Below are 8,102 nucleotides of genomic sequence, written 5' to 3' on the forward strand. Positions count from 1 at the left end.
AGGGTGCATCCCCTCTCATCTCTAAAACCATGACTCACATATTTTTGGCATGGTTTAGGGTGGCCATAGCTGCAGCCCTTCCCACTTGCACCAAATTTGCAGTATCCTCGTCTGTAGTACCTACATACACGTGGGGCGGCTGTGGTAGATGGACGGGGTACAGTCATGCTGGGTGGTTGTGATTGTACATTTTCTAGGTTGGCTACTGCAGTACTTACAGGTGTAATGGGGTCCCTAGAATGTGTGGGGCCAGGCTGCTCCTGTGACCGTTGAGTTAGACTGAGGTCCAGGTTCTCTGGGGTGTCACCCAGGGTCATGGCTCCAGTTCGGCGGGATGGTGGGATCTGGGACCACATGGCATCAGCTGTAACCTCATGGTTCTCTTGCAGGTTTGATTGTAATAAAGTCCCCCTGGAGCTTGCCTGCTCATCTATTGCCTTTTGTGCTTCCTGTGCTACCTTTTCCCAATCTTCATCTAGATACTTGGACACATAACACTTCTCACAGGTATATTTCCTGGTGGTTTTCAGGAGACACATTAGGTTGTATAAGGGCAATTTTGAACAGTAGTAGTGAATCCATTCCTTACACTCACCACACTGGATGGAGTGTGTCATGTCATCACTCAAGCTACAGGCAGCACAGGTAATCACATGGCCTGTGTTGGAATCATGGATTTTGTTTACACTGGCAGCCATCATAGATTACAAGTACACAAACACAAGTACACAATTTATTAGGTTGGTCCTGATTGTAAACTTATTTAATATCTTCAATCTATGGCAATTACTTATCACAGCACATTCTCCAATCGGGAGACACAAAGGGTTTAGGTAATAAGTACACTTAACACTTAGAAAAAGTTGATAAAAGTTAGCGAAACGAAAAGCCACGAGATATTTGGCTGCGTGATACGTGAGACTTGAGTGTTTACAATACACTGATATTGTAGAGTAGCTGAGTAGGCCTACATATGGTATAGGCTTCCCCTGTGAAGACAAGATTATAAAACACAACCCGATGACGAAGGATCGCAGCCGAGGATCTGGTAGTAATTCTCTTCTTTCTTGCTGTCGTAACTACGTAGTGTTGTTTGGAGGCGTTCTATCTGGCATAATAATTAAATGAAGGATGATGTAAATGTTTTAATCTTCAATTTACTCTAATAACTTATAAAAAAAACTGTTTAAAATAGACAAATATTTTTCCTAATATCACGAAGAGTATTTGTGAAGTTATAGTTTTAATATCACGTATGAATACAATGCAAGATACATTCATTGAAAACATTTCCTTATATCTTATATTACATTTAATAATATTTTGAAAGCAACAGTTGTCTACAAATTGCATATGATTAAACATTAATGAGTATTTAGCATCGTAAAGAGCTATATTTGACCTAGAATATGAAGATAATATATTTTCAGATAGACAAATTTATAATTGGGAAGCAAAACTAAAGTAATGAAATTTAACAAAATAAATCATCATCACTTCATTTCTCCTTAGCTTTATGTTTTTTTTAATTATCGCGTGTCTATTTGGTTTAGGAATTTCATGATGTTTATTAATTACATTAGGGTCGTAATTTCAAAAAAATTGTGGACACCGCGATGGTATGGGCACCTATTGACAGTAAAAAGAACTAATAATGACAATTAAAATTAATAGTAACTGATAACTTACTACTCTCATCGAAGCTATTGTGGACAAGATATGGTTAACTTGATAACTGCAATATATATATATAAGACGAATATAACGAAAATTTGATTTAAATTTATTCATAATCATATATTGAATTTCTACAAAAGCAGCTGATGAAAACAAATAAATAAATTAAAAATATTGCTAGCAATTTTTACTTTTCACTAATCAGTCAAAAATATGTGTATTGTTTAATCTTTAATAACTTTCATACAAAATAAATTTGTCATAAAATTTCGGATATTGAATGTATAATATAGGCAAAAATTATAATATTTATATTGTTCATGCCCTCTTTGGCTTTAAAATGAGAAATATTAAAAGTTTTTTGTTCATCTTGACTGGTAAAACAAGTGGCAGACATATTTCCATGAGTGTGACGTGGCAGAAATGAAAACCAAAAGATATAAAATAAACTAACGTTTATTATATAGCAGAATGAAAATTTTATTAAATCAAATACCATTTATAGTCCATGTGGTTTTATAGGTTCAATGTTACCTATGAATGCATAGCAAGAGACAACTGAAAATCCTTTCTTACAGCTTCCAAAACATTAGGATACCATTGTAAAGGCAAGACATGACCTTGAAATTGAATATAATTATCAATTATTTAATACGCAGTAATTGAAATAGTTAAAACACAAAATATAGACCCTTTGCTACCAGACGAATTTGTAATAGGGATGCAAAACTAAAATGGAAATATATTATAATGAAATTATTCTTTTATTGTGCATTGTTAACCTTAGACTTTTTAAAAATATTGTTTGCCTATTCTATTTAAGGGTTTTATGATGTTTATTCTTTATTTTAAGCTTTTAACTTCAAGAAACGATTACATCAGTTGCCAAACTTGTGTTTTTGACAAAGATATTTTGTGCAAGGTGTGATAAATTTAATCATCAAAATATAAGATTAATATAATATCAAATAAATTTCGTTTTATTCACAATCATAATATATTGCATTATTAAGAACACAAGTAGTAAAAATTTAAATTTAAAAAAGACCAGCAACTTTTGCCTTTCCAGATTACTCATACAAATATCTATTGTTTAAACTTTAAAATATTCTATATGAAATTTATTTTTTCATAAAATATCTCTATCAAAGTAGTTATATGTAAGAAGCATTAAAGTAATTATACTATTGTTGGCTTAAATTGCTATAAAATGAGACATTTTAAAGATATTTTGTTTATCTTGTCTGGTAAAACAATAGGCAGACGAATTTCCAGACTTGTGACGTGTCACAAATGGAAAACACAACATACCACTAAATCAAAGTTAAATATTAAATATTAAATTTTCATAATTATCAACCTTTAAAAGGTTATTTTCCTAAAACCAATAATTTTATTTTTTCAGTTTTTTTGCTATTTTTGGATTAATGATCAGTAATTGTAGTCAAATGCACGCAAGGGAAACAAGGTTGAAAAATTAATTTCATGACTTTTTGCGCGTAAAATCCAAGAAATTGAAATAGATTTTACTAAAATCATTCATACATTCAATTTGCAATATATTTCCGCGTAAATATGACATTTTCAATTATCTTCGTTATTTAAATTTTTTTATTACTTTTATTAAGAATTTAGTTCTATCCGTGCAATGATAGTTAAGCCTTGGACACTTATTGAGAGTAGGGACAGAGAGAAAATTAGTATATTAGGCCAATACAGAAGAGAGGAACAGAGAAAGTCGGAGAAAGGTAAGAAATTGTAAAGTTTTCAATGGAGATTATGGCGAGGGGTAGATGGAGATGGTTTGGCATGCTTTTCGCACTCCCCTAGAGAGATTAGTTCACCAAACTTTCAACTGGAATCCACAAGGCACTGGAAGAGTTGGAAGACCAAGGTCTACAAGGCTGAGGACTATGAAGCGTGAAGTAGGAGATGATGAATGGAGACGTACTGATTTAAAAGCTCAAGATAGAGACGAGTGGCGAAATCTAACCGAGGCCCTTTGCGTCAATAGGCGTAAGAGGAGATGATGATGATGATGATGAAATGGAGTGTGTGGCAAGCAGCACGGCACAGGGTGGTGGTCATGGATATTATTATTATTATTATTATTATTATTATTATTATTATTATTACTAGCCAAGCTACAACCCTAGTTGGAAGAGCAAGATGTTATAAGCCCAAGGGCTCCAACAGGGAAAAATAGCCCAGTAAGTAAAGGAAATAAGGAAATGAATAAATGATGAGAATAAATTAACAATGTATCATTCTAAAAACTGTAACAGCGTCAAAACAGATTTGTCCTATATAAACTATTAACAATGTCAAAAACAGATATGTCATATATAAACAATAAAAAGACTCATGTCAGCCTGGTCAACATAAAAACATTTGCTCCTACTTTGAACTTTTGAAGTTCTACTGATTCAACTACCCGATTAGGAAGATCATTCCACAACTTGGTAACAGCTGGAATAAAACTTCTAGAATACTGTGTAGTATTGAGCCTCATGATGGAGAAGGCCTGGCTATTAGAATTAACTGCCTGCCTAGTATAAGGAATAAGGAACAAGGTAAAAGTTAAGCCTACACGTATCCCACCAACAATCAAGTGGCAGAAGCTGGCACAAGAGTAAGATAGGAATTTAAGGCGAGGGTATTGAGGGAAATTAAATTACTAGGAGTGCAAGAATGGTGAAATCACAACAATATGGTGATAGAGTGTGCGGAGAAGTGTTTGAAAAGGCATCTGGAAATGAATATCCTGGCGATATAGAAACTTGGTGATGAAATTAAGTGAAAGTAAAAATAGATAAAAAAAAAAAAAAGATCTGGAATAAACATGGGCAATAAGAGGATAAGGAGAAGTACAACGTACATAAACAAGTGACTGCAGAAGGCAGTTTCACAAGAAAAGGTAGAAGCATTTGATGACATTTACGAAGAACTGGAAACACTTGAAGGGGAGAGAAAAAAGTTCACAGAATTGTAAAGTCAAGGTAGAGATGAGTGGCGAAATCTAACCGAGGCCCTTTGCGTCAATAGGCGTAGGAGGAGATGATGATAATGATGATGAAATGGAGTGTGTGGCAAGAAGCAAAGGGTGGTGATCATGGATATGGGAATAAGGAACAAGGTAAAAGTTAAGCCTACACGTATCCCACCAACAATCAAGTGGCAGAAGCTGGCACAAGAGAGGGAAGTAAGGTAGGAATTTAAGGCGAGGGTATTGAGGGAAATTGAATTTCTAGGAGTGCAAGAATGGTGAAATCACAACAATATGGTGATAGAGTGTGCGGAGAAGTGTTTGAAAAGACATCTGGAAATGAATTTCCTGACGATAAAGAAACTTGGTGATGAAATTAAGTGAAAGGAAAAATAGATGGAAACAAAAAATCTGGAATAAATATGGACAATAAGAGGATGAGGAGAAGTACAGCGTACATAAACAAGTTACTGAAGAAGGCAGTTTTACAAGAAAAGGTAGAAGCATTAGATGGCATTTACGAAGAACTGGAAACACTTGAAGGGGAGAGAAAAAAGGTCACAGAATTGTAAAGTCAAGGAACAAGATCAATAAAAAAAAAAAACTACTCCCAAATGAAACACATCATGGATGGAGATAGAGTGATTTCATATAACGAGGAAAAGAAGATGTGGAAAGTATATCATGAACATCTTTTGAATTGATGGAATCCTAGAAAATTCTTTGAAGGTGGATTCCGGAACGTCTGTATGAGACATACGATTAAAAGGAGGGAACTGAAAAAATGCAGTAACATGATGAAAAATGGTAAACCAATAGGACCGGATGGAATTCCAACGGAAGTTTGGAGGGTCCTGAGAGAAGAATGAATGGACATACTATGTGACTACAAAGAAAATGTGTAGTCAGAAGATACGGGCGGGGTTGCCATGTTTTCTGAACGAGAAAAGGCCAACTTATAATCAACAGAAGCTTTAAAAGGCCAAATATATAGCATCTAAGGCCCGCCTTTTTTCATATTACAAAAGGCCAACCAATTAAAAAAAGGCCAGATTTGAGGATTTTTTAGCCTGAAAAAGGCCAAACTGGCAACTCTGGATAGGGGTGATATTCTGGCAGTCTATTGAAACTTTAATCCAAGATAGTGGAAGACAATGGTCGAGAGGCTATGCACAACCCAAGACTAGGGAACAATGGTTTGATTTTGGAGTGTCCTTCTCCTAGAAAAGCTGTTTACCATAGCTAAAAAGTCTCTTCTACTCTTACCAAGAGGAAAGTAGTCACTGAACAATTACAGTGCAGTAGTTAACCCTCTTGGACGAAGAAGAATTGTTTGGTAATCTCAGTATTGTCAGGTGTATGAGGACAGAGGAGAATCTGTAAAGAATAGGCCAAAGGAATTGTGAACCGTAACCAGAGAGGATCCAATGTAGTACTGTCTGGCCAGTCAATGACCCCATAACAATCTAGCAGTAGTATCTCAACGGGTGGTTGAAGCCCTGGCAGGGATAAGGTTGAATCGAGTAGAAAAATGTAGGTATCTTGGTTCAACAGTAGCTGATGATGGAAATTTGATATGAAGAAAAAACACACAGAGTGTAGGTTGGGTAGTAATCGTGGTGATATATGTCAGGTGTCTTATAAACTTTGACTAGTATTTTTGATTTCTCTAGACTCTAGAGCCACTCCCTGTAAGGAGATACATTCCAGTCATTTAGGAACTCTAAATTGTAAAGGAAATACTAAAAATCCACAAAGTTCCTCTGTCTGGAATGCAAAATAGAGCAAAAATAAATTTTATTGCATTCTTTTTGTCCTCGGCCTCGTAATAATACACTTTGTCGGTTTTTCTTTATTTGGCCCATTACCATTACGGGATCAAAATAACTTTTTCAATATTGGAACCTCATCACAACAGGTTGAATTTCGCTAGTTGAGAAATCTATACGTTTCAAAATGTAATAATTACTACAGCATATTCATTGAGCAAAATACAACGTAGCAGGTTGAAATATTAATATAGCTCTAACAGATCAACGCTAATAATAAATGAATTGTGCATTTTAATTTTTAAAGAGCTTCGCTATGCTTCTCTGAATTTACTTCGTCGACCGCCATTTTCGTAAACAAAGTGTTATAAACGTTTCGTGCTCTTCCTATAGTGAATAAAATCCTTCGGCCGGTAACTAGATCTAACAATTACTTTTATCTATCGTTGCACATGACGATGCTTCCAAATTGATGGAGTCTGGCAAATTATCTCAAATTCGGTTTGGGTATAATTGGCTATCCAGACCATTCACTTAGCCTAACGTATTGCGTAACCACCGTTACTACAATTGGATTACCACGTGACTACAAGGATCAAGACTAGCATCGTGACTACAAGGATCAAGACTAGCATCGTTACTACAAGGATCAAGACTAGCATCCTGCGAGAAGTCGTAATGGTTGTTCTATCAGTCAAATTAAAGGTATGTAAAGTCAGTGGATGCCCACCTTGTATAACTAAGCCTAGGCTATGCAAATTGGATGTCTCAGCATGCTTACTTAATTACAGTTACTAAAATCTAAAACAACACAATGAATTAATGAAAGGTTATACATTACTGTAAATAAATATACGATTCGCAGCATAAAATCACCCAAACCATTAAACATTTGCCTCAAAATCTACGATAAACGCTTCTGCCTGAGCTAGGTTAGGCCTATGCCTAAGCAATCAAATCTGTAATTTTGTTATTGTATTACAGGGTGAGATTTCGAACAGAAAATATATGTTTTCCTATAGTAAATAACGTAATTTAACCGAATTTGATGTTCATTTCAATTGGAAACAAACAGATCAACCAATACAGCTAACTTCAAGTTGCCGAATTGGTTGCTGTTATTACGGATGAAATGAAGGTGAAAACCGGTTAGATCACGTTATTTCCTTCAGGAAAACATATATTTTCTGTTAAAATGGTTAAATATAAGGTAATTTTGTATTGTATCAAATCAAACTAAAATCATGCAATTATTGTCACCTGATATTTCTATATGCTAAAGCACAGACTAGATCCATGTCTCCAGCAGCATTTGAAAATCAGTTCGCTACTTTTAAACATATCACTTCACAACGATATCTAAACAAATTTAGAAATCCCACAAGTCAGGAAAAGGAGGGTTTTATTATAGTTACTGATGGAAAAGCTTCTCTTCTAAAATACGGTGTTTCCTATAGAAAAACGCGTGTTTTCTTAAAAAAATGACACTTATTTTCACTGCAAGTGAAAGCTTAATTATACAAGAAATAATAATCAATGGGGTTAGCGTGCACAGCTTAACATGTACCGCTGATCATTACACAGGAGCTTGATGTTTCCTTTTTCCGCGAGCGAAGCGAGCTTATGGCGAGGCAAAATCAATAGATTTATTAAAGATATCCCCGTTCTTA

The sequence above is a fragment of the Palaemon carinicauda genome, chromosome 15 (assembly GCF_036898095.1).
Source record: "Palaemon carinicauda isolate YSFRI2023 chromosome 15, ASM3689809v2, whole genome shotgun sequence".
In the NCBI taxonomy this organism is placed as follows: Eukaryota; Metazoa; Arthropoda; class Malacostraca; order Decapoda; family Palaemonidae; genus Palaemon; species Palaemon carinicauda.